The 18,795-nt window shown below is 34.9% G+C and overlaps 1 protein-coding gene and 1 long non-coding RNA gene across 6 annotated transcripts in view; both read right to left on the bottom strand.

Moving 5' to 3' along the window:
* Positions 1 to 18,795, bottom strand: part of LOC105485445 (dihydropyrimidine dehydrogenase) — an 875,814-nt gene that overhangs the window by 690,445 nt on the left and 166,574 nt on the right. The window lies entirely within an intron of this gene.
* Positions 2,918 to 18,795, bottom strand: part of LOC139357473 (uncharacterized) — a 67,488-nt gene continuing 51,610 nt past the window's right edge. Inside the window, exon 3 of the long non-coding RNA XR_011610687.1 lies at positions 2,918 to 11,347. This is a non-coding gene — a long non-coding RNA (uncharacterized lncRNA). The remainder of the gene's footprint in view (positions 11,348 to 18,795) is intronic.

The following is an 18,795-nucleotide window of genomic DNA, read 5'->3' as shown; positions in this document are numbered from 1 at the left end:
TGCTCTTCCCTTTCCTGAAGAGCCATACTTCAAGTTTCCATCAGAATTCAGCTCAGATGTCTCCTGTGGAAACCCCTGGCTATCATGCTTGGAGCCATTCTGATCTCTCATAGCACCCCATGGGTTCCTTTATCAAAGCAATTATCACATTGGACTGTAACAGCTGATTCACTTTTCTAGTCTATCTTCTATTTCCTCCTCCAGTGCGAAAATGGTTGGGTTCCTTTGTCTTTGAGGTTAGTCTACTTGGAAATAGATTAATTTGAATTCAGATGAAAAAGTCAGAATTTTGGCAATAATCCAGTTTTTGTACAGTTAATGTTTGGTAAAAATTATTTGTAAATAATTGTTCTTCAAATTTATGTAAATAACAAACCTTTATAATTTAAACATTATATTTAATTTATTTAGTAGGTATTTATGCAAGGGGTTACTATATACTAGCATTGTTCTATGTGTTTTATGTTAACTCACTTAATTTTCATAATCACTCAATGAGGTAGATATAAATATTAACTCCTATCTTTATAAAAACCCGATGAGGTAGATACTGTTGTTATTCTCATCCTAAAGAAAAAGATATTAAGGCACAAAATTTGCTCCTCTGATTTAGGTTTGAAATATGTTATTGCCTATTTGTATGATCCTGGTAATCATCAAGTAGTTAATAAAGATCTCCTAAAAATCTATAATTCTGGTTAGTTCTGCCACTTCCTCAGAACAGAGTATGGTGACATCAGGGCTTGTCTCATAGTTTGTGAAAGGTAGATTCAGGACTCCTAACCAGGTTTGACTTGCTCTACAGACCAGCCTGTGAGGATCATCATTTCATTTCTGCAATAGTTCTCATAATGATAACCAGTAATCCCAGAGAACTTGAGAAAGTTTCCTGAAATAACACATTAAAACCATGTATATCATAGTCATTACTATGTATTTTATAGATGACTGATTTTAGAAACAAGCAAACAAAAACTCCTCATTTATTTACTAGGAACCCAGCAATAATACTTGCAGATCATGTAATTATTTACAAAGCATTTTCTCATATGTAAATTACCTGTAGAAATCAGTAAGACCAATCATTCCAGTAGAAATAATAGACAAAATAAAAGCAATTAGAAACAACATGTATAGGCCGGGCGCGGTGGCTCAAGCCTGTAATCCCAGCACTTTGGGAGGCCAAGACGGACGGATCACGAGGTCAGGAGATCGAGACCATCCTAGCTAACCCGGTGAAACCCCGTCTCTACTAAAAAATACAAAAAACTAGCCGAGCGAGGTGGCAGGTGCCTGTAGTCCCAGCTATTCGGGAGGCTGAGGCAGGAGAATGGCGTAAACCCGGGAGGCGGAGCTTGCAGTGAGCTGAGATCTGGCCACTGCACTCCAGCCTGGGCGACAGAGCGAGACTCGGTCTCAAAAAAAAAAAGAAACAACATGTATAACTATCAGAAATATGAGGCATAATAGATACAACAAAAATACATATATAATAGATAAAATAAAAATACATATCCAACCTGTATAACCATGACTCTAAACTAATTATGTCCCTATCGAGCATCTGGAATATTATATAACATGACAAAAAAGTAGCTCAGAACAAAACTGTCCCCATTAAAACTATTGTGTGGAACACTATAACCTCATGCAAGCTTTTGTATGAAATGGCTTAAGACATGATTTTTGTTCTTAGGCATTTAATGCCTAAGGATTAATGCTGATGTTGCACATAAAGAATATGTGGAAATTTCAGGAAATTAATGAATATGGGTGAAAAACAGATAAGAATATAAATGTTTAATCTTCTCAATTTAATTCATATCTTAAGGTAGACCACGTTTTCGGGCAATGGCACTGCTTGGAAAGTGAACTAATATGAAGATCTATTCATTAAGAGAATATTTTTTTGAGAAAATTAGCCTAGAAGCTAAAGGACACAATGTTCAGAAATAATATCTTGAATAACATCATTAAAATTAGCTGCCTAGAGCTTAATATGATTTAAACTTGAAAAACAGGAAAATAAAAAAGCTAAGGGTAAATAATATATAGTTTTGTAAAAATGGAAAATTCCCTCCACTATGCTCCTAATGAAATGCATAAGAGCACTGACAATGCTGTCACAGTATGTCACATGCTCCATGAATTTAAGAAAGCTGAATGAAGAATTTGAGCGAAGGTAATAGTACTTAAATGTGTTTGTGTTCTGCGGAATCTTAACATGTTATTTGCATTGTTCCTTCATTCTTTGTTTTCTTCTTTCCTTCAATCAACAAATATCTATAGAGCACTTAACTAATTTCTTGAGATTTTTCTAGGTGCTGGAGATAATAGGATGAATAAGTTACAGGTTCTGCCCTCAAGAATCTCACAGTGGTGGAGTCAGATCAATAAATGCTCATCCTCAGATTATATAGAGGTGGGGTAATAGAAAGATAAGAGATACAGGGTGTCTTTTTCTTCAATACAAACCCAAGTTTAGAGGTACGCTCATTTGTTCACTCCTCTATCTTCAAAGCCTCGCATCATGCTAAAGACACAATGACTGTTCAATTTTCATTTGTTGACTAACAGAATGGGGTATTTATTTGTTTCTTCAGGAAGAATGAGAGAGAGAGAGTGTGTGTGTGTGTCTTGTGGACAGGCCAAATAACACATGGCTTTAAGAAGACACAGAATGTGAGGAATTGAAAGCATTTGTTACTATCCTACTGAAAGTGGCATAGAGGTTGCAGGACAGTTCTCTGAATGGCCTTGCACCAACCCGGTTCTCCCCTCTTTCCTGCCTGTAGGTCTCAAGAATAACTACAGCATGTGCTGTAAATGCAGCATCCTGAGCAAAGTAGCACAGATCAAGCTCTGTTCTAGTCTCCTCTAGAAACAGAGTCCTTCAACACATTAGCCCAATATGTCCTATGACCCTGGGGTATAAAATCCAGGGCAGGCTGCTTCCCTGAGTCCCTCAACTCTGATGCCAGTGGGATGCCCCCATTAGTGATATCATCCACACCTAGGCACCTTTCCTAAACCTTGGAGGACTGGCTCATAATGAGTCTTAGACTCCTGTTTTCTCCACTGTATATCTGTAAGTAATAAACCTGCTTCATGCAACTTGTTGCATGTAAGCACGTTTTGTCTCACCAGACTCAGACAAGCTGGTAACAGTGCATGACGAATCTGCTTCACAGAGCTTTCTACCCAACTACATTTAATTCACCCTCACTGTAAACAAATCATCCCTTCTTTCAAGTGATCTCTCTTCTTTTATCCACACACCATACATTTGGTACCCACCACAACACAATATCATAAAAGGCAGTATGGTTTAATGGATTCTGGATTTAAATCCAGCTCTATTATTAGCTTTGTGATCTTGAGAAAGTTATTTAAATCCTTTGTGCCCCAGTTTCCTCATCTAAATTGCTAATTATAGTCTAGACATTATACCATTATAGGGAGGATTAAATAAATAATACATGTGGAACATTTGGAACAGTTCCTGCCATTAATGAGTGCTCAATAATGTAAATCATTGTTGTAAATCATTTGTATTATAATCTAGGCACAATGGAGAATACAATGTAGGAAATGAGCGCTGTTTTTTAATAGCTACTGTGAAGTATAGAGCTATGGTGAAAACTGTAAAACAGTGACTGCCACATCAGTTACTGTGAAAATAAATGAGATAATTATGACAAGCACCAACATCATATTTATAGTAGCTGCTCAATAAATGTTAACTAGAAAACATGATGAAAAATATCTCAATCTTCCAAGCCAATCACGGAGGAACACAGAAGGGAAGTAGTATCATGTTGAATAAAAATAAACTGTGTAACCGAAGAGATTATAAGAATAAAATTGTAAATGCCACGTGCATCCATTAGGATTATAATGAAAGCAGCAGCCATACCACAAAGCCAAACACAAAGTGATCTCCATAGATACTACACTTGCACGATGAGTTACATTACACAATGACTTGAAAATCATTATTATCTTATTTCTTCAAGTGACCTCTTCCTTAGTTCATTAAAGGTTTTGATGGGACTGCTTCAGTAACAAATTCTGTATTTCGGTAGTGTAGATAAATTTTTATGTCAACAGTAGAAAGAAGTACTGAAGCCCAGGGTTGTGGGAGCAGGCAGGGAGGCCAATGAATCTCCCTTTGTCAAAGGAAGATCTCTGATGGAAGTTTGAGTTTTGCCTCTTTTATTCCTCACATCTAAAATGGATATTTTTCCAAAACATGAATGCCTTCCATATGATGAGACAACACTAAAATTTCTGCTTTAATTAAACAGAAAGAAGAAGAGAAACATTTTAAAATAATATTACAGAAATTTTTCTTATGTGCCACCTTTTCATTAAGCTGTGAAATTTCTCACCTGCTCCCTACTTGGCATTTTTTTAAGGTGAACTTTTCAGAACAACCCCACCGAGAGGAAATTGCTTTGCAAGCTAGGAAGATATTAATCTGTTCTCCCAGCATCATGGGTGCATAAATCCCTTTTTATTGAAGAGGTGTTGTTAAAGTTCTATATATAAGATGACAGTACAGTATTGATTTTGGTAATGCTAATACAAAAGCAGTATTTTCAGTAAAATATGCTATATTCTTTCAATTTTCCTGCCTTTGCTCTTGCTTTTCCTTCAATACAAAATACGTGACTGCTCATTCCCACTCCCTATCTGGCAGGTTTCTGGGCATCCCTCAAGATACAGCATTAGGTGTCATCTCCTGTTGAGAAGCTTTCCTCAACTACCACCCCCCCACTCCTCCTAAAGGTTATTTTTTCCTTATTCATATCCCCACATTTTTCAAACTATAATATAATTAATTTGTAAGCTAACTGTATCCCCAAATATCCTGATAGGTCTCAGGAGGACATTCATTCATTCAATAAATATTGTTTGAGTACCTGTTAGGTCCAAGGTCAATGGAAAACGATGGCAAGTAAAACAGAGACAGATTCCTTCTGTAACTTAGAATTAAACAAGTGAACAAACAAACATTGCATTGTAGACTAAGTTTAAATCATGAGAGCACAGCACAGTGAGATCAGGGTATCAGGGAGGTCTTCCTGCTAAGTCAAGAAGCAGCAGGAGTTAGCCAGGGTGAGGAGACACGTGGAAGAAGCAGAAGAGATGTGCAAATACCACGAGATGGCAGGAGGCCCAGCATTTGGAGGATTTGAAAGAAGGCCCTGGTGACTGAAGCAGGAGGTGAGTCCAGGGAGGCTGAGGAGGGCAAGGAAAATGCCAGGTTAGTCTTTCATTTTCAGCAGCAGCTACACCAGGTGTTCAACAAACGCTTTTTGAATAAATAAATAATAACACTAACAAAGATAACTATGCCATTGCTTGGTTTTTGAGGGTATGAGTTCCTATCTTGAAAAAAACTGAAATTTTTAGAAGGTAATTTACCTCCCATTACTATACATAGGAATATTTTTGCCTTGTTAAGACTTTCCCCTTTTCATACACTTAAAAATAATGTCAAGAGCTATAATTCAGTATTAAATACAGAATATAAAGTATTTACAATGCAAGTAACTAGAAAAACACACATCTTACATACATCAGCTTCCAGGGCAAGTACTCATATTTAAGAAGTTTCACTTTGGATCCAAGGGGATGTAAACCATACAATCTCTTTAGGAAAAAAATGATCATCATTTTCCACATCGTGTTACCAAATGAATACCCAATAAAGAAGCTTGGCACTAACCATTTCTTTTGTATGCATTACTGAATTCCCATAATATGCATTGCCTGAGAAATGGAGCTCCAGCCCCTTTTTGATTATCTCATTTTTAGACATTTCCTATCACAAAATACTTCAGTCATGGGGCAATCAAACATACCTAAAAATAAACTCTTAAGGGAAGACAAATTAGAGAATCTAACCCATAATTGTCCTTCTACATTGAAAAAAAAACTGGACAAACAGTGCTGTCTGGCTGCCATTCTGTTAATCAACAAATTATATAACCCTGAACAAACTACCTAACCTTTGCTAAGTGAAATCTCAGTTGTTTTAGCTACGAGCAATGGGTGTATGATTAGCTGGTCTTTAAAGTGCCTTCCAACACACAAGGGCCATGACTCCATGTCCTCTTCACATGTGTCACAAGTGTTATCAGATTATGAGAGCAAAAACTTTAAACAAACAAACAAAAATACATAGTTTCATTTTAGGGGGAAATTGATAATCACCAAAATTTTAAACTCTGAATGTTTCTTTACACGAGAGACATTAATCTTTCAGTAAGAACGTAGTTGAGGCCTCTCCTAAAATTTCATTAGCAGTGAAACCCTTATTTTAAAAAGCATGTGAATAACTTGAATGAAATCCAATCCACAGCAGTAAAAATGGTAAAATATTTGACAACCCTAATCTGGTCCAAAATATTTGGCTACATTAAGTGATTAGGATACAGAATGTTTCCAGTTTCTCCACCCTGTATTTCTTGGCAACCCGACTAGCAAAATTTTGGAGTAAGTCCTTAAGAGAGTTATATAAGTTCATTTTTGAGAATCAGGCACTGACCTTCACTATAGTTAGCAATTTCTCATTTATTTCTATACCTATCATGTCGTTTTAGTCTCCTGCACAGGAAACATCAAGCTTCTTTCTAGAAAGTATGACAGAATAACCAAAAGATCTGGTCTGGAGCCAGAAAATAAGAGTTTATATCCTGTCACTGCTACTTGGAGGCTGCAGGGCTTGGCTAAGCCACTTAATCTTTCTAACATCCTCCATTTGGGAAATGAGATAATATTTACCTTAGAATCATGAGAACCCAATAAAGTACACAAAGTGTTGGGGCAAGCAGCTATTCAAGACACAGTTATTTATTCACTTGTACATGGTTTGCTGTGTTCACGCCCATTCCACCAACACCTTAACTGCAGTGTACTTTTGTGGGACTAAATTTTTTGGCCTGTGTTTTGCTTACTTGCTTCCCAGTCTGTACACCAGTATGACTGCATCCTACCAAAACAAATCTTTGCTGCATTGGTGTTCAGAAATATTTCATTAAATATCTTAAAGTTCTAAAAGTCCAAGGCATTTGTTGACTAATCATTAGGTCAGATTTCTTATTCCTCTTGCTACTTCCCTTCCTGTTTCTGGTTAATGCTTCTTAAAATTGCTAAAATCTTGGCTTTTGAGTCTTTACTGCCCATTTAGCTTTTAACATTATGCTCACCTACTCTTAGGTAATCCAACACATTTATCCATACGGCTGCTTCTAACCTCACAACTATCTTTAATATTTCTTTTTCCTGCTAGCCATCAAGTTACTCATAACGGTGGAAAACAGCACTTATCCAAACTAACATTGAAATACTTCTCTTAGAAGACAAGTATATTTTTGTTTATTATTGTGTAGAAACCACTCAATACTGGTATGTTTTAAACTGTGCTTTGTTTTAGATGAATATTTGTAAAACAAATAAATATTACATTCTACTGCCACCTTCTACAATCTTTTGTATTTTTTTTATTTTCCTAAATTGATATACTGTTATTAAAGACATGATTCTGATTTAATTCACTTGACAATTACATATTTATTTATTGAACGTTTCCTAGATACTTACAATGGTGCAAACACTATACTATGCACCAAAGTTTCAAAGATGAACAGAATGTGATTCATAACTTACATAATAACCATATTATAGGACAGCCAATATTTAAATATCCAATTATGGATATATGGGATGTGATAAACTAAAAGCATGTGCAAAAGACTCTACAAACACGAAAATAGGAATGAGAAGAAACAAGAGAAATGTCCTATGGAAAGTGGCTTTTGAGATGAATCTTAAAGAACAAGAACAATGTCTTCGACAGAGAAAGGAAGGAGGCATTTTGGTGGAAGCAGCAGAATGGGCAGAGTCATAGAATACAGAAGTACATAAAGCAGTCAGGGAAAATCTCTGTTTCTCAGAAGAGTTAGGATAACAGATACGTGAGAGAGCGTAGCTGGAATGAAATTCTAGTCTGTATTGGAACTCAGTTTTACTAGTCCTCTAAGAATTTTATTGTAAAATTTTTATTGGAAGCCCATCTTCATTCCAAATATACAGCCATATTTGAATCTCTCTCTCTCATACATACACAAACACACCCCACACATATACAGTTGATCCTCCCATATCAGTGGGTTTCACATCTGCAGATCCAACAAACTATAAAGCAAACATTCAAAAATAAACTTCAAAAAATAAAAAACAGCAATACGACAATAAAAATAACATGAATTTTAAGATATAGTATAGCAGCTATCTATATTTGTATTTACATTTTTTAGGTATATGAGTAACCTAGAAATGATTTAAAGTATACAGGAGGACGTGGGAGGATGTGTGTAAGTTACACCCAACTATTAAACCATTTTATATCAGGGACTTGAACATCAACTGATTTCAGTATCACTGGGGGTCACAGAACCTTAGTGGATGACTGTAATGTCAAAGTACAGAGGGCACCTAAAGAACAACTGAGATACTTCAGGGATCAGAGAAGAAACAAAGACACAGGGTAGCAAGCATAACTGAAGCTACAGGTCTGAAGTGCTCCAGGTTCTGAAGCAAGCAGAGGTAGCCTAGAATCAACTCAGCTAGTGTAATTGAGAAAAAAACATCCCCTGCCTCGGGTGAGGGACTGTAGTTATACTCCTTGCCTAAAATCATGGGCCAAGTGGATAGGACTGATCTTCCCATGCAAAGTGTTAGAACAACACTGGAAGTCATACTAATTAGGATAATATAAAACTGTATGCCAAAGAGAAAGGAGGAACCCAACACAAATGCAGCTTGAATCTAAGATGTAGGTCCAGCCACCCCTCGTGTGGTTTCCATAGATAAACCATTAACACAATATCAATATGGGACCACTCCCAGAGCCACCAGTTTAAGACATGATTCTACATCAGGTGCCTTGATGTCCATGTTGAGGCAATCACAGACTTGTTAGATGGGAAGGAGAAAGTTCGTCAAGATAAACACAAATAAACACAACAATCATTCTAAATGCACAAATTCACAAAATTTCTAAAATGATACAAGGAAAAACTAACATCATAAAAAAGACTGCCAATTATAAGAAACAAATTTATTACAAAGTGAAAAAGGAGCAATCTGAAAATGTCTAAAATTACTGTTTAAAATTCTCATAAGAAAAGAAAATAAAGGCGGTACTACTATCCCTTAATGACAAAATAAGAATATATGAAACAAAATGAGCAGAAATTAAAGAGAAATGGAGGGTACTAAAAAAAAGCTAGAAAATTCTGACATTACAGCTATTACTAAAAAGCCAAAAAGTAACAGATGCTGGCAAGGTTGCTGAGAAAAGGGAACTCTTACACACTGGTGGTGGGAGTGCAAATTGTTCCAATCATTGTGGAAAGCAGTGTGGCAATTCCTTAAAGAACTGAAAACTGAACTATCATTCAACCAAGCAATCTTATTACTGGGTATATAAATCATTCTACCATAAAGGCACATGCATGCGTATGTTCACTGCAGCAGTATTCACAATAGCAAAGACGTGTCTTCAACCTAACCATCAACAGTAGACTAGATTTTTTTAAAATCATTATATATACACCAGTGAATACTATGCAGCCATGAAAAAGAATGAAATTGTGTCCTTTGCAGAAATATTGATGGAGCTGAAGGCCATTATCCTAGGCAAACTAACACAGGAAAAGAAAATCAAATACTACATGCTCTCACTTATAAGTGTGAGTTAAACATTGAGTACATATGGGCACAAGGAAGGAAAACAAGGACACTAGGGCCTACTTGAGGGTGGACAGTGGGAGGAGGGTGAGGATCAAAAAACTACCTATTGGGTACTATGCTTATTACTTGGGTGACAAAATAATCTGTAAACTAACGGCCAGTTTCACACAATTTACCTAAACAACAAACTTGCACATGGATTCCTGAACCTAAAATAAAAGTTAAAGAAAATTCTGTGATTGAAATGAAAAATAAAAGATGAGGTACATTCCAGAGAGGACATAGTCAGAGAAAAATTTAGGGAATTGTAATATGTTACTGGAGAACTCATATAAAATGTACCACAGAGTGACAAGATTAACACCTTTATATCTGAGGATAAGAATTTTAGATATTATTGTACAGAAAAAGGAAAGCCATTAAGGTTATTATTCAGAAGACGCTGTAGAAACTCAATTCTGGTGTCAGTATAAGGAATGAGTAGCAGGTTATTGTCATAGTTCTGCCAAGGAATGAGAAAGTCATGAACAAGTAGCTGATAGAAGGAATGGAAAGAGACCCATTATTTCCCCCTGCTTTTCTCTGTAACTTCATTAAGTCAGCCTTTATATTTTAAAACTGCTTAGATTTTGTTAAAACTTGATCAGTCATTCTCTAAATCCTCTCCTCTTAGTCTTAGATTCTCTCTCCACATGTATTCCTATCTTCATCCTTTCTTTCCAATCTGCTTACCAGAGAACTTCAGTATTTCTTGACTAGAATATAATTGTCTCTTTTTTTCCCAAAAAGATGTACACCTCCAATTAGTTTTAAGCATAGCAGCCATAACATTTTCAAAGAACTGTCAAATCAAGCTCACACTCCAGAAATAGGGTAGTAGAAATAGCAGTATCTTAAAAGTAAAATGGACTTAGATTCAAATCCTGATTATTCTACATACTAAATATGCGTCAAGTCGCAACTGCTGTGAGCCTCACTTTCTTAACCTGTATTAAGTGGCAAAAAAACTCCTATTTCTTAGAGTTATTATGAGGAACAAAGGAAATTAAGTCTCTACAGAGTCTAGCAAAGTGTTTATAAAGTAGTAAATGCCCAATAAATATTTTGCTATCCTCATTAACACTCAGCATGAAAGGCATTTCCTAACATTCTTAACTGAGAAAGAAAAGACCAATGCCTCCATTGTGCATTACCTTTCTCTGTTTATATATTTGATTAAACTAATTTACATACACATCTATCTCCCCCTACTAGATTATAAAATCATTTCAGAGCAGTGCCCATATGGTATTCATTTTGTATCATTCTATTTCTAGCACAGTGCCCAGTTAATAGGAGGGGCTTAATAAATGTTAGATTAACAAATTATTGTAGATAAAGTCTAATTTATCTTCCACTCAGTGCCTATACATGCAACCACTTTTTTTTATTTGCACAATACAAACTTCTTAAATTACTGTTACCTTCTCTTCCTCTTTTGTTCTGTTTCTCTTATTCCCTTTAACTTTCTTCTTCTGGCAAAAGCATACCCAATCTACCTTGATTGTGTCCATCAAAGCTGACATACCCCTTCTCTGAACTCCTCCATGAAGAAAGGAAAACAAAAGAACTTTAACTATTATATCCAACAACATAGTCTTGTTCTCTAGTCAAGTTTGTCATACACAGTAGGAACTCAGATTTGTCGAACTCACCTGAATAGTCTTGCCTATTGATTAAAATAGTTCTTGCATAGCAGCAAAATGCATCATATAAAAAGGTAATGTATCTTTTAAATTATGATGATTTATTAATTTATTTTTGATTTATGTTAGGATATTTGAAAAGAATATTTTAAAATCCAAAAAAGCATCAAAATTCTCAATATTCATCCAAACATTTGTTATGAATCTTCTTTTTCTCTGAAAGTAAATCTTCACACTAGCTTAGTTAGCATGCATTTATTGTGTGTGAAAACATCCTCAAGGATTTTCGTTTTCTTCCAGTCAGGTCACAATTGTTTTCATGAATAGCTACTACACATTTTATTAATTCAGAATGAACATAAAGTAGGATATCATCACTGTATTCAAAAAATAATAACAACACTGCTGACAGAATCTTTTGTGGTAAGAAGATGGCATGAGACAGAGTAGGAAAGACAAGGTTGAGAAAAAGGAAACAAGGGTCAAAGCAAACTGAACAGGAAAGAATCAAAACTGATGAAGGGGTGAATATAAAACAAAAAGTGAAAAAAGGAGGGAAGATTACATAAAGAGAAAAGAGAAAATTAGAGAACAAAGAAGGAAACAATTTTAAATGCATAGTTAGATCCATAAAATTCTAGCACTAGGAAATTAAAATGTAGTATAAGGTAAAATGACTCATTCTTCCCAACATAGAGCTTTTTAATATTTTCCCATTCCCTACTCAGAAATTCTTGTATAATTCCAAAACACTTAAAAGGAGATCCGTATTTAGATTATAACTATCTATTTGATTTAGTACAAAGGTGACATTACATCTGCACTACATGTTCAAGTTAATAATAATGAATACGTTTTAGCAGTTGTCATTCAGTTCTAAGCAAAAAAATAAACTTTTAACTTGATCACTTTACACAAAGTTAACTGTCCAATTTTCAGTTTCCACATTTTATGTGAAAATAAGTATAAACTAGTTCTATTCATAATTAACTTACACTTTAAAGAATTTTTAAACTCTAGGGAAAATATTTTTTTCGTAAGAATAAACTTTTATGATACTTTATAATGATTTGCAATGCTGAATTATAAATAGCTTTACCATATTTTATGTACCGTATTTGTTTTAGAGATTTATTATGTACTTCTCCTTGTAGACTGAAAATTATTTGAAAGCAGTATTAATTTTAATTTATATCTCCCATCCTATGAACAGTGCCCAACAATTTACACATTCAACGAATATTTGTTGAATGAATTAAGGAATAAATCAATGAGATGTTATAGTTTAAGTATACTTTAAGTTCTATGTGAACTAATCTTCTCATATGTTTGACATATTTGTATGTATTTCTTCCATTCGAATCTACCTATTACTACCAGACCAATCTTCTTTAAATATTTATTTCATAATGGTATTGCCCCTTTCCTAAACATTAAGAGGACCAATTCTTTCTACAGCTTAAAAATCTAAATGCCTTGACCTTTTCCAGTCACAGATTTTCACGTTCTATATAACACCTTCACTCTTGAGTTTTACTTTTAGTTTCAAGCATTGCCATAAACTCATTGTGGGAATTGTTTATAGAGTTTTGGGGAAGGAAATGCTTTTCCATTTCATTGCTTGGATATCTAATCCATTTATCAACAAAGTGTTTTCAGAAATTTCCTGTTAATACATTTCTTTGGTCTAAGGCTATAGAGAGGCTACTAGAGCCCATCAGCCATTACTCTGAGGCAGATCACTGGAGCTATTTGGGTATAAGCTCACGGGACACAGAACCAGCTGCGTAGGACAGCAGCTAGGAGAATCAACACAGTGAATCTACACCAGGAATTCCTGTTTTTACTCAACAACTCACACTTCCCAGGTGGGTTTAGAAAATGAACAGAATAGTTTGACAGCCTTACTCCTGAGGAGGTACTGGCAACTCATTAGAAAACTGGCTGAGATCAGTTGAGCCCAGTGTAGACCTGCAGGACTGTTCACCTCACCCTTAGACTTGTGAACAGTAATACATGCACGTTGTTCTAGGCCACTGGGTTGGGAGTTGTTTCATCCACAACAATAGCTAGTTGATGAAAGACTGTGCCCACAAGTACAATAATACGTAACAGAAACATAAAATATGTGGCACTGGCTCTAGGATCAGGTAGTAAGCAGAGGCTGATAATTGATGCAAAAGCTACAAAGATGATAAGTGAACTATTATCAAAGGTTGAGTAATGAACTGATTATGTGTGCTGGAAGAATGGTGACCTGTGTTATGCAGCAGCAAATGTAAAACTGTTGCAGCCAGGCGCGGTGGCTCACGCCTATAATCCCAGCACTTTGGGAGTCCAGGGCGGGCGGATCACCTGAGATCAGGAGTTCGAGACCAGCCTGACCAACATGAAGGAACCCCATTTCTACTAAAAACACAAAACATTAGCCATGCGTGGTGATGCACGCTTGTAATTCCAGCTACTCGGGAGACTGAGGCAGGAGAATCGCTTGAACCCAGGAGGCAGAGGTTGCAGTGAGCCGAGATTGCGCCATTGCACTCCAGCCTAGGCAACAAGAGAGAAACTCCGTCTCAAAAAAACAAACAAACAAAAAACAAAAACAAAACAAAAAACTGTTGCCTGTGGTAAATTTAAGTAAGATAATATACCTAATGGATATATGAAGTATGGTAAGATAATTTTTTAGGTATTATATTTAGAATGTCAGTTGATTTGATTACATGTGATAAGGTATATTGATAAGGAGAGAGTCAAAAAAGCACTCATCCATTTGCAAGCAGATTTTAAAGGGAATATAGAGAGGCCAAGGATTGCTCAGTTGGAAAATAAATTGTTTTTCCTTATAGTCTTCCCATTTGGCAAAAGATCATCCATGTAAAATGAGGCTTAAAGACTATGATCAAAGTAAGGCTGTGACCGTAAAACCCTTTGTTAACACCTCTGAAAGAATTAAGTGGTGCCCAATAGGGGAAAGGAAAGGGAAAGAGTGCTTCTAGAAATCTTGAAGAGAGGTCCCACAAATGTCAAATCCCTAAATAGCAGTAGGTTAAGTGTGTACAAAGAAGTATTATTGAAAACAATTGTAGTATGGCTTTTGCAGCAGAGAGTAGAGTATAACCAGACTTAGAGAAAAGCCACCAAGTTTTACAGTAAGTTTCATAGGTAAAATAGCCATCAACTAAATTGTCTACAACTTTCTATAGGAAAGAGTAAGTCTAAGAAAACTAATCAGGTGCCAAATAGACCATTTCTTCAGAAGTAGCTCAGGAGAGTGATAGACTACAAAGGTCATCAGGGAGGGTAGAGCAAAAGGGTGCCATGTGAAAAAATAAACAGGGAAGTTACTCGCAGCAAAGGCAGGACTTAAGAAACATTTCCTGTTGTGGAGATGAGGGACTTGGTAACATTTTTCTAGCATGATTTCAGAATTACTACTGATCGGTGATTGCTAGGTAGCTCCTGTTTTTCCCCTTTTTGGAGTTACATCTGAGAAGCCACATCAGAACTTCATGTAGTATAGGAGACCCTGGAACTAACATGATGTTAGAACTAGATTCAATTTCTGGGTTTGGACTGAGCATATTTTTCCTTTAGGAGAGACATGTATAACTGAGACCAGGGGTGGTAGTCTTTGATAGACTTGAGACAAAATGAGTCCATTTCTTTACCCTTCCCTGTATCCATAACCTTTGCAATGGGATTTTGCAACTCTTCTTATCAAAGGATAGGCTTTTTCCCTACTCTGTGAATTTAAATTGACATGAATTTCTTTGACCAAGAGAATGTGGCAGAAATAATGGTATGCTCATTCTAAACCTCAGCCTCAAGGAACTCTGCATGTTCGGTTTCCTCTCTGGAACCCTGCCATTCCTATGTGAGAGACTCCTAATTTGTCTGATGGAGGATGAGAGACAACAGGGAGAAGAGACCACTTGATGAAGCCAAATCTACCACAGACTACTCTACAGGCAGCAAATCCCAAATGTGTGAAAGAGTTCAGTCAAGATAAGCAGAACTACCTACACAATTCAGCCCTGACAGGATGTATAAGTATACTCAAGTAATAATACATGTTTATTATTTGAAGCCACTGAGTTTGGGGCTGGCCTTTTTTTTTTTTTTTTTTTTTTTTTTTTTTTTTTTTTTGCAGCAGCAGCAGCAGTTGATACATGCAATGATCCCCTGCAAATATCAACTGCAGACTAACAAACATCCAAATTTTTAAAATATCTAGAATTAATTTCAGCAATCCTCCCTTTAAGTAGGGCCAGAACTAGATAATCATTTTAGGCTCTTTCAACTTAAGACTGTGTTTTTCCTGCCAACACACCAAGGAAACGATGAGATTTGTCAAAGTTAATACAAAATCCACTACTGCAATAGAAGAGTATCTGATTTTTACTTAAATGTTTCCATGAATAAGTTTACAATGCTCAAGTTAAGAAGGACATAACCCAGAGAGACAACAATCAGGTCCTCAAAACTTTTGGGAATCTGAGTAGTATTCTCATAAATATGTACATGTACCTCTTCCTATTTATGAAATATCTTGAGCAAGCAGCCTCTCATGTTCAAATAAATTCTGATTTTTTCAAATAATTGGAGTCATATAACATACAGATTTCTGAAAGTTGCTGTATGTCTGTATGTATATTTTTGTGTGTATTAAACAAAAATAAAAATAAAAAAATTTTCCTTATAATGAGGCCATAATTCTGGGACCCAGGAAACACGAACTCGTGTCCTGAATGTGCCCTTGCCAGAATTTATCTCAATGTTAATTGATTCCAAATACACTTTTTTGCAAGCATTGTCCAACATCATTATATAGGCAAGAATTTGACACAAATCACTGATTGACAGAAAAAGAAATTCACTTCTCTCTTTTATTGTCATTTTAGAAGATACATTAAGATCTGTAATGATAATGTAAGGACTTTAAGTATTCTTTCACATTCCAAACTTAGTCATTTTCTTTGTAATTTAGATAGTTGAACAGTTATTGTGATGTGAAACCTGGAATAATTCAATTATAAAAGCTAAATTCCTGCTGCAAGACAGATAAATGCTCCACATTCTTTGCTGTGGCTAAAAACTGATTTCATGAATGTAGGGCTTCTAAACCCAAAAATATTATTTCAAAATGCATCTTTTTCAAATAAGAAAAAACCCACATTAGTCTACCAGGTTAAATAAAAAGGCTAAATGAGAGAGCTCTTAAATAGAGCAAAACAAATTTCACAAAATACAATTTTAAGATACAATAAATATTTGTCATATTTTGGCAATAAAAGAAGTGGGAAATAAAATTATAATGTTAACCATAATATAATCACAAAATCTCCACAAAGTAAAGGAAAAAACACACAAAAAACTCAAGAGTATTAAATTTTAAGAGTGAAAATTTCATTTGGTTTTTCATATGAGATTACAAAAAGAAAAGCATTTGCTAAGATATAGCTTATAAGAGGCCTTCCTATAACTAATCATCTTTCTATTGACAGAATATCCCAGATTCTTACAAACTATTTAGAAATTGCTGGTTTTGCCTAGATTTCCATTAAGTAGCAGTTTTCTGCAGAAAGGAATAGGACATTTTGGAAGGAATAAAGTATTATTTGGCATAATGATTTTCATTCCCAAAGAATATAAGAGCTGGATACAATCATACAAATTTTTCTAAGGCAATGGAAAAGCAATAGTCAACAAGGTGGTAACAGGCTCCTTCTTTACCTTGAAAAGACACTATTTTTAACATTTTTCAAACAGAGAATAATCTCTATCACGTATTTGAGTTATAAAAAACCATTTAACATATCATGCTGGAAAACATTTGTCATTATATAATGATTTCATTTTAAATATTTATAAGAATATTTGTGGTGGTTAAAACACTTCATTTTTTAGATTAGAAAAACAGTTTTGTTTTGCTCTAAACATTTTCAAAAAGTAGGACAAGATTTCAAATCTAGTCCTCCAAATATTTCGTGGAAAATATTTCAAAGTCAAATGTGAAGTTGATTTAGAAATATTTCTGTTAAAATATAAATACATGTATTATCAACCTTGAACATATTAGCTGTTTATTCTACCTGTACCACAGCTTAAACATTTGCAAACATTATCTCCATAAATTATTTTTAAAATCACTATCCAAAGAAATAAAACAGAAAACAGGAAACAAGTAAAAGAAGTTATCCTTCCACTTCGGAACTACCATTTAGGGTGGGAATACAAGGTGTGAGGACATGGGAACAAATTAGTGAACAAATGAATAATCGAGATGATTTCACCTCTGATTGTGCTGTGAAATGAACAAAAAACTTGGTGATTGATTTATAGAAGCAGAGATCGTTTAGATTAGGTAGTGAGGTTTTTGCATAGGACGCCACTATTTACACTAAGCCTGAATGATATTAAAAAGTCATTCAATGAAAGATCTGAGAGGAAGGACATTTTGGCAGAAGGAACTGCAAATGCAAAGGGCCAGTGCTTATTAATACGTTCATGCTGTGCATCCACAACTAAACTGCGACCTACCTAAGTTCGAAGCTCACAAGTCTTAGTTGTTTGCTGTAAAGATTATTATCAGTAGGACTTTACCTTCTCAACAATTAATTCATAAAAGTCTGTTATTTAATTAAAACACAAATTTGGCCACTTTATAGGGATATGATATATGACAGCACATACTGATTTTAGCTGTTAGAAATAAGTAAGATGTTTTGACTTAAGTTATGTAAACAAAGAAATGCCCAATGTTTTTCAATAAATTAATTCAATAACAAAACTCAAAGCCTTTTAAAAAACTTTTCCATATGTTTTTTTTTTCTATGAGTGCCAAGATTTTCCAAATAAGAAAAGGGAAAAAACATTTGAATAGTGAATGCTCTGCACGTAAATGAGAAAAACTGTTTGGAATATAAAGATATTAATAATTGTAGTGATTAACACTGTACAGGAGAACAAACTGTTTTGAGTAACTAGAAAACATACTAAGTTTGCATAAGTGCTTTTTGATATAGATTCCATACAGGCTGACTAGATACTACAACAATTACTTTTATTTCATTAAACTGGGAAACTTCATAATCCTCTTGCAAATAAAACATTTCATTGTAACAATTTATTTGCTGCACAAGTCTCTTTCAAATATTTTATTTTTTAACATTCACTAGTTCCTTAATATATCTTATTATAATCTAAAAATGATATGCATGTGCACACACATACTCAGGATGTTTGTGAGTATGTAGCTAAAATAGACAATATCATAAGTATTATAAACTGATCATTGTGAAAAAATTCAAATGTTCATCCAACATATGAAAAAATGTGTAAT

The sequence above is a fragment of the Macaca nemestrina genome, chromosome 1, assembly GCF_043159975.1.
Source record: "Macaca nemestrina isolate mMacNem1 chromosome 1, mMacNem.hap1, whole genome shotgun sequence".
Classification (NCBI taxonomy): Eukaryota; Metazoa; Chordata; class Mammalia; order Primates; family Cercopithecidae; genus Macaca; species Macaca nemestrina.
This window is presented reverse-complemented; position numbering and strand designations above follow the sequence as displayed.